Source organism: Callorhinus ursinus, unplaced genomic scaffold, assembly GCF_003265705.2.
Source record: "Callorhinus ursinus isolate GAN/ISIS: 27379988/994484 unplaced genomic scaffold, GSC_fseal_2.0 scaffold11, whole genome shotgun sequence".
Lineage (NCBI taxonomy): Eukaryota > Metazoa > Chordata > Mammalia > Carnivora > Otariidae > Callorhinus > Callorhinus ursinus.
In genome coordinates this window covers 16,445,992-16,455,360 of record NW_027397073.1, presented here as the reverse complement: position 1 = coordinate 16,455,360, position 9,369 = coordinate 16,445,992, and the positions used below count along the sequence as shown (strand labels likewise).

The 9,369-nt window shown below is 45.6% G+C and overlaps 1 long non-coding RNA gene across 1 annotated transcript; it reads left to right on the top strand.

The window, feature by feature from the left end:
• The first annotated feature begins 4,273 nt into the window (after positions 1–4,273).
• On the top strand, positions 4,274–9,159 carry LOC141373718 (uncharacterized). The gene is made up of 4 exons (XR_012379997.1): positions 4,274–4,391; positions 5,429–5,659; positions 7,251–7,843; positions 8,871–9,159. It is a non-coding gene; the product is annotated as an uncharacterized lncRNA (long non-coding RNA).
• The last annotated feature ends 210 nt before the right edge of the window (positions 9,160–9,369 follow it).

Sequence of the window (9,369 nt, the reverse complement as noted above, 5' to 3'; positions counted from 1 at the left end):
ATATATATATATATATATATATATATATATATATATATATTTGCTTTGTGAACTGACCTTGACCTTCAAGAAAATTATAGCAGAGACCCAGAACCTGGAGGGCATTTGAGATTGTCCAAAGTATGTGGTTAAGATCCTGGCCATAAGTTTGCAATGTGTGTGAGTGTATGTTGCAGGGCAGGGGAGTTCCTCACCACCAAGCAATCCTCAGACACAAGGTGGGTGTCCTACAATTCAATTCTAACACCGTCTACCCAGAGACCGGGCTAGAGCCCATAGCTTAAGGGATGTGGAACTTTCCTCTCTCCCTACCGCATGGCTGTCCTGGCCTTCCTGAGACACATCCAAGCACTCAGGCCTCTCTGCCTGGAAATGCTCTTCTCTCTGGTACCCTCATGGTTCACCTTTTAACCTCCTACTCTCTGCTCAAGCCCCACCTCAGAAATCACACCATTTTAACCTGAGCCCTTCCCCCAAACTCACTGCCCCGTACTCTACCTTTAATTATTTTTTCTATTCCTTGCCTCCTGGATGTAAACTCCAAAAGGGAAGGTAGGTTGACTGGTTGGTTGGTTGGTTTTTGCTGCTGTCTACCCAGTATCTAGAATAGTGCTGAGAACATTGTGGCCCTCAACAAGTATTTCTTCCATGAATGAGTGAATGAATGAGGTCTCATTGGAGATTCTTGTTTGATGTTTAAGAAGATTTACTTAAGAGAGTTTTGCTCATTTGCAGGAGGGGGAGGGAAGCCAAGTTTAAAGATTTAAAGGTTTAAAGGGCCTGTGTCTGCGCCTTTCTCATTAGAAGTCCCGGAGGAGTGGCCAATCTCTGGAAAACCCACAATGGAAACATATTTTGACAGTAGCTAGAGATCATCTAGATTACTTTTGTCATTTAAACAATGAGGGAGGGGCGCCTGCCTGGCTCTGTCAGGGCTGTGAGTTCGAGTCTCGTTGGGTGTAGAGATTACTTAAAAATAAAAAATCTTAAAAAAAATTTTAAGGGCGCCTGGGTGGCTTAGTTGGTTAAGTGACTGCCTTCGGCTCAGGTCATGATCCTGGAGTCCCGGGATCGAGTCCCGCATCGGGCTCCCTGCTCAGCGGGGAGTCTGCTTCTCCCTCTGACCCTCCCCCGTCTCATGTACTCTCTCTCTCTCTCTTTCTCTCTCTCAAATAAATAAATAAAATCTTTAAAAAAAAATAAAAAAAACAATGAGGGAAGGAAAACCAAATACAAGGCATGAATCTTGACTGGATTATAGTTTTTAAAAAAGAAAGGAAGAAGAAAAGAGAAGTGTTAAAAAAAAGATTTTGGAGATAATTGTGAAATTTGAAAATGAGACGCTCTTAAGGAATTACTGTTAATTTAGCCCCCCACCCCACCTCCCATGGCAGTCAGGCTCCTGACCCCTCCATGCCTACTGGTGTTCTGAGCCTGTTCCCACCATGAGAACAGGACCTTTAGTGGAGATGACCTGCGTGCAACTACCATGATCAAACCAGTACCCCCTTGTCAGCCTTCTGCATTTTCACTGAGGCCCTGGATTGTGACACTGGTTTGAAAGTGACTTTGATTCTCTTGGTGGCAAATCTGAGGCTGTGACAGTTCGGCAACCTTCCAGTCCCTCTGGGCTTGGCCCTTTCCCACACGTGGTAAATTCGACTCCTTTGGTCTCTTCCGGTCCTTGTCCAGTACATCACCGATTAGTCCACGTGGTTCCTGCCCCTTGTCATCGCTCTCTGTCCATCTTTGTTTTTCTCTACTCATTAATAAAAACTCATCCGTCTCCTGTTTCACCAAAGGTTTCAGAGCAAATGGCAAGCAAGTATTCTCAGCTTTGCTACCCAGAGAGGTAACTAAAGTCTCAAAAATATAGTGTCTTGTCCAAAGGCAAAAATCCAAATAGCAAAGAATTTCAAAGGAGACCCAGGATTCCCAGTTCCCAAGCTTCCGCCTCCCTCCTGGCAAAATTCGGCATTCTTCACTGAAATGGAAGGCTTTTTTACATTTCTGCTGCTCTGAGGAGAAAGAGGAGAAAACAGAGTCACCCTCCAGGGGGCGGGGTCAACTTCCACCTGCCACCAGGGGAAACTTACCTGATTTTGATTTTCCCCGTGCCTGAAGCCCAGTTTTGCAGCCTGTATCTGAGTACAAACACTAAAGATGCAGACATTCCAAACTGAACTCCAGCCTTGCAGGATTCCAGTCTATCGTACATTAAAAGAATGTGAAAAAGAAAGTCAATTCTAAAGGCACCTGAAGTAGGGGTTGTGGGATTTGCTGGAAGAAGTTTGGTAACGATTATAAATAGGACACAATTTATCCTTTCTTGGCAATCCAGAATCCTTGCAAATAGCATGTCTGGGAATTTAAAGAAAATCATCTAAAAGTTGAACATTTGTCTTCAACATGGTTTCCAAACAAAGGGAAAACTGTCTCAGCAAAAATGCAGCATTCATAGGCCGGAGAAGCTGGTGAAAATGATCCGGATGTTTATGTGGTGAAGCCCCGGGAGTAAGGGATTCGTCCAGCCCTTTGAAAGAATGTCTACATGGGAGGCTCTGGGGAATCCATTTCACTTTCAAGGAGAAAAACCAACAGTGATTCTGAAAAGAACGATGATTGTTGTAACCAGGAGAACAATTTGAAAACGACAAAGCAAGTTAACCACACAAGCTTAAAAAAACCCCACTGCTACCACATCCGTGGAACAAAGCTGGAGCGCACAGGGCCCTGGCGGTTTCCACAGGGCTCCAGAATGTTCTCTTTTCGGGATGAATATTTGGGCTTTTACCATAGGAATGTGTCGGCCTTTGGAAGGTCACAGCCAATCCCTCAGCCCTCTTGGGTAAGACTCCGGTCTTTTCTAGGGGTGATTTGCAGGGTGATCCCAGGTGGCCCGAGGCAACCAGGGGAGGGGGCTCCCACAGGGACTTAGGGAGCAGTAGCAGGACCAAATAGCAGGCAACTCTTTGGGCTTTTTTTTTTTTTTTTCTAAAAATTTTACTTATTTGACAGAGGCAGAGAGCACAAGCAGAGGGAGAAGCGGACTCCCCACTGAGCAGGGAGCCCAATGCGGGACTCGATCCCAGGACCCTGGGATCATGACCTGAGCCGAAGGCAGACACTTAACCGACTGAGCCACCCAGGCGCCCCGGGCTCGTTTCTTGGGATCAGTTCTTAGAGGGGAAAAAAGAAAAAAGAAAAAGCCACAGCATACTTTGCTTTCCACTTGCACCTGGCAAGAAACTGAATCACTACAAGTAAGGGTAGGGCAAAACGACAACACCTGCTAGTTAGGGCCGCCCAATGTCTCAGGTCACCATGCGCTTAGACTGGGGTAACCAGACCTCACTTCACATCTCATTTATTACTAAGGAGGGTGACAAGTAGCTTCCTTTCTAAGAAAGCAAAATGACGGAGTGGCCTGAGGAGGAAAAGAAATGGTCAGAGACATTAAAAATAATAGCAGTTATGTAAAGAGGTGTCGAATCACCAGATCGTACACTGGAAACTAATACGACACTGTATGTTAATTCTACTGGAATTAACAGATTTTAAAAATAAAAATAGAATAATAGCAGCTAACAGACCACATTTAGGACTGACGGCAGTCCCCAATGGTTGTTGAGCTCACTGCTTCTGTGTGGATCTTCCTACCAGTCTGTAAACTCCGTCAGTCTTGCTCACCTTTCCATTACAAGAGCTCAGCAGATAAGGAGGAGCTTAATAAATAATTGTTGGCGTGAACAAATAGATTGTAACTACGTCAGAGACGATCAGTTCAAGAGGAGATTGAGACCGGCTTCCAAATATTGGTCAAGAGCTCCAAGTAGGATGAGTCAAGGATGTATTTAACTTATTTAACGGCTTCCTATGACCCAGTGATGTCTCGGGTCTTGAAATCTGAGGCGGTGACAATGTCATAAACTGCAGCCTTTCTGTAAGGAAAGAGTAAAAACACCCTGGTTTTGGGGGGTGGGGGGATAAAGATGTGTTCAGGAGGTGCAGCTGCCTGCTTCCCTTCCCCCTGGCTCCCATTTCTGCCTGGGCTGCAGGCCACCACCCGGCCCTGGTGGGGGGTGGGGGGCGCCGCTGGGCTTCCCAGCCCGGCTTAGTGTGCTTGACCAAAGGTGACGATGACTTAGTGGGCTAAGGTCATGCCCTCCCAGCCTCCGAATCAATAATTTAATGTGACTTATCAGAGCGAGAAAGAACTGTTTACTTTAAAACCCTGGATCCCATAAAGGGAGAGCGGAAAGGCCTACACCCCCCAGAAGCTCAGGGCTTGCGGCCACAGGGCACAGCCCACACACACCAGGAGCCTGCGCGGCGCGGGCCGCGGGCCAGAGGAGGGCCCAGGCCCGGGCGGGACCAGCGCGGACTGGAAGGTAAGCACCCCTCTCGCCGAGCCCCTTCCAGCTCCCCTGGGGGAATCAGGCCGTTCTTGGGGGTAGCCACCGACTCCGAGAAACAGGGGCGTACTGCGCCCAGGTGTTTCCAGAAAGCCCGCCCAGCACCTGAGCGATGTGAAGTGTTAACCACAGCCTCTTTGAATTTGTCTGCCATGATTGCTCTGTTTCTTCAGCAAGGCTGGGAAAACCGGAGACCTTTCTGGAGGTTCCTCTCAGCCCAGCAGAGGAGAGGAGCTAGGGAGGATTTGAGGGCCCAGAGACGGCCCCGACTTTTATCGGTGCCCTTGGAGTGGCGTCCGTGGAGCCACTTCCCGTCCAAGGATGGTCTGACTGAATAGTGGCACCAAGGCCTTCACACAAGATCCCATCAGCAGGATAATTGGAATTAGGGGGCTTGTTAGGCCAGGAATCCCTCCCCTCCCCCATGCTCTGGGGCAAGCACCTGGCAAGACTCCCTGTGTTCCCCTCTGATACTTCTGAAAAGCCAGCCTCGGGGATGTTCCTTTGTCCGAAGCCCTGTTCCCTTGACGACCCCGAAAACAGACACCCGCACAGGAATAAAACCGGTTCTCAGGAATCCCCAGACCTCAACAATTCTCTTTGAAAAAGGTCTGTTGAGACCCCAACCTGCCTGAGAATTTTCCCAATCAAACCCCCACCCCCACTTTCACCCCTGGTTGGTGATAAGCATCGCTAATAATTGCAGGCATAAGGAGCTTTCCAGATTTTCCCTTGTAGATGGATTTCAGTGAAAAAAAAAAAAGATATGTGCCTTTGCTCCTTGTTGACAAGAACATTCTATTTTAAAATTTCCATGTACTTTCAAAATGACAAGTCTCAGGCATATGATACTAACTTCCTTTGCCTTCAGCTAGACTGTAACAGCCTTAAAGAATCTAATTGATGCCTCTAACACATGTGTTTGAAATGACAGTAAATGTGGATTTGGAATTAAGAAAAAGCATCTCCGTTTATCTTTTGCTTTTTAAGAAATCTTTTTTTTTTTTTTTTAGGCTAATGGGTTAGGTTTGCAGAAAGATGACACTTCACAGACCCTGGAAGCACTCGGTCCTCAGGGTTGGCCCTAGAACATTCTCAGCGCCTGGGAAACATCTGAAAGCAAAGACAAGACCTGACGTGAGAAAGGATAGGGAGTCTCGTGATATTCCTGGTACTTTGGAATCTAAGATCAAGGAGCTGTGAGGCACACAGAATACTTAACAGGCTGATGAATTTACTAGAAGGTTAGGCTTGCAAAGGCTTCCTCCTTAATGAACTCTCCCTCCCCATTTATGGCAAGAAACCCATGACAGAAAAAAAGGAGCAAACCCAGGCTAGCCTGTTTTTCATACCCACAGGCTCAGTGGGAAAACAACATTCTGAATTGACCACAGCAAAAGATTCGGTCCAGGTTGGGACAGTGAGGGAAGGGAGTTGGGGACACTGCACAGAAATTGAGTTTTGATAGCCAGGCGTTTAGGTATGCATAGCAGTTGACCCCTTTTAGGAAGTAAGGCAGAGGATCCTTAGAAAAGGCAAGGTCTTTTCTGAGCTGTGGGAAACGGTGCAGGCATCTCACATTAACCTGAATAACACCCAGTGTCTTTGCCTGATGCATTACTTTTTTCACAGGAAGTAACAGGTATAATTATTTCCCAACCAGCTTACAAACATTCTGTTCTTTATTAACGGGTACCATTTAAGTGCACTTGTTAAATTGGAAAATACTAGAACAAAAGATTTTTTTTAAGCTGCAGAATGAGAAATGAGGCTCTGAAATTAAAAAAATATATATATCCAAGGAGATCCTGGCATTAACCACTTCTAATTTTTTTTTAATTAGTGGCATATTATTGGTTGGCATTTGAAGAAGCCGAAAACATTCCACTTGCTCGTGTAAACTGCTTTGCCAGTTGACAGCTTACCCACTCCTACAGAAACAAAGCATTGAAAGATGAGGACCAATATAACTACGTTTAAAAAATTGTTCACAAGGCTGAGAGAATAGGCAGTCAATAAATATGTGTTTATTGATGGATGCAATAAGACCATAAAATTGTTCTGCATAATGAAGTATTTCACTAATAATTTGCTAGGAAATTAGCCTGAGGCTCCTCTCTGCACAGCACTCACATTGCAAGCTTGTGGGCAAAACAGCGTAAGCTCTAACCTCCGAATTTCAGAGAAGTGTTTTGCAAGAAGGAATTTTTATTATGGGATCCACCAAAAAAAAGAAAAGAAACTGTTTAAAAAATTGTCTAAATTCTAATTATTTTTCTCATTACAAAAGTACTACATTAATTGCAAAAATTAATAAATGCAGAGAAGCAAAAGGAGGAAAAAACCCCACTATAATTCCACCACTCAAAGATAACAAGGTTAACATTTGATGTTTTTGCCCTGGGCGTATATGCGTTTGTCACAGAAAAGAGCTCATACTGTGTATGCTGTTCTGTAAACTACTTCTTCATTCAGTCACATACCTCGAATCTCTTTCCAAGTCAACAACCATTTTTCTACAATGTCACCTTAAATGACTAAGTTATATTATAAATATATTACCCTTTCCCTATCATTTGGGTTGTTTGCAATTTTTGCTCTTATAAACAGGGGCTCCGTGGACAACCTTATAGGTAAATTTGTATACAAATTGGTAGAAAAGAAAAATCTTTTCTAAAATTCAACGGCTTTTTGCTTGAGATAAATTTCTTGGACCAAAGAAATAGAGGTGTTGATAAATAAAAACGGGAGTTCTGTAAGCTTTACCTGAAACGCATTAACGTTCTCCTCTCTTCTTCCCTCTTTACTCTTCCTCCCCTTTTCTGTCTTTTGCAGATTAGTAAGATGCCTCAAGCATAGAGAGCCCACCTGGAGAAGTGCAGGCAGGCTCAGACCCTGCTGGCACGTCCTGAGAGGTGAAATGGGCCCAAGCTCTTGCCCGGTGGACGGCTCTCCAAGCATGTCCTACCGGGACCCTTCTAACCAGTGAATTGTTCACCTCCCAGTGATTCTTCCCGACTGAGGCCAAGAGATTTCTGGAGCCTCTTGTCATGGTCAGCAACATCCCATGAGTGACCAGGAAGTGGGGGTTTCTGTTCTAAGTCCCTCAGGCAAAGACAAAGCAGATGAACCTGGCTCTGGGGAAGAAGCAGAAGAGTGTGTCCACCATGTCTATGCCCAGAGTGCCGAGGGTTGGCGTGACTGGGGCCAGCTGGAATTCTAGAATTTGCATTTGGTGTGAGTCACGCCAAAACCGCCCAGGTGAAGAGCTCCCCCTGAAGACAGCTGGTCTACCAGTGGGCCGAGGGGCACGTTCCCGCTGCCATGCAAATGACCACACCCTGTCAGGACAAGTGAGGGTCACAGACTGGAACCAGAGGAAGTCAGGCGCTTCATAGGAGGATAAGCAGATCAACCCAGTCAAGAAGGTAAGGGGGAAAAAGAGGCAGGGTTCCCCAGCCCAGCCCAAGGAGACTGAGATGGTGCGCTAATAACTGCACATTCCAGGTCGAGGAGGGTGATTTCCTGGTCTGCGTGTGATTAAGAGCCATTTTTACTGAAAAATGCAGAAGGGTGCATATTCAGTTGTCTAAGAATGGGCCAGTTCTATGGCCAAAGCAAGGCTCTGGTCAAAGGTTAACAACTCAGTTATCCTGGGAAAAAACAAACTGGCCCTCAACCTTTGCCTTTCCTAGCATTTGGGGGAAAATAAAGGATTAGGTAAAATGATTTATTTCCTCTCATTCTCTACGGTCGGCAGGAGTTCATGTATCAGTTAGAAACCATTTTTAACAGGAAAGCCAGGAAAACAAGGGATTTATTCATAGGAGGCTCCCTTTTGCTAGAAAGTGAGTATTGTAAACAAAAAACTCGACCGTTCTCCTCTCTCCCTGCGCTCCTTTCCTTATCTCCCCTCATCTCCCACCCTCTACTTTGGTGGAAAATGACCAAGGTGAGTAAGAGCTAAAATCTGAGCACCATCGGATGCCTTGGTGTGCAATAGATGTTCCTGAGAGTAAATACAGCACATACAGGGGAAATGCTATATGCCCATGCAAAATCCTTTTAATTTTCTTAGACTGCAGAACTTACCATATTTATCGACAGTGGATTGGGATAGTTGGGAAGGAGAGAGTTGAGGAGGGCCCATGAATCTGGTCATGTTACTACAGTTCATAATACAGCTGAGTCTTTGTTTCCTGAAATCAATTCCCTCTAGAGATTCTTTCTCTCTCAACCCTCTTAGAAAATTGATGCAAACAGATTTGCCATCCGTTTCCATAGGAAGTTTCATTCCCGTCAGTGGGAGGCCTTCCGTGGGGTGGTAACAGTGGACACAAGGCAATGGGTCGCTTTGTTAGCTCAACTGTTCCAGACAAAGAAGCCTGACATTTTTCTCTCTTTCTGTTCCTCAAGATGCTCCCCCCACTCGTGATTCGTCTTTTCTCTGCTCAGGTCACTGTGTGGAGCTGCCAAGGTTCCCTGATGGTGACCAGTGGCAATGGCGGAGTGTGGAGGTGAAGTTACAGATTTTCCTTAACAGAGCTGTGGAGTGTGACAATGGTGTTTGTGTCCAAACTATCAAACGCCATTATCACACTAAATAGCTACTGTTAGGCAATCCTTCTGCTCAATAAATGCCTTGGCATCTGTGTGGTTTGGGCAAGAATGTTCCTCTTACAGCAGTGTTCCCGGTCCTGTGTAATTACTGAATAAACGCAGGCCCGTTGGTGCTCATAACCAACATGTCATCTGAACTTGGCCTCTCACACCCTGTTGTTAAATACTTTAGCTGGTGATGAATTTTCTTGTTTTCCTGAGTCAATAAAAAATCTGGCCATGTCCCCCAGAGCACAAGGCCAGGCATGTGGCAATTGTTCAACCCAGGCTTGTGGGGTTGAAATGAATAGTTAGGCAAGGATTATATCCGGAAGACAAAAAGTGGGTTGAATCC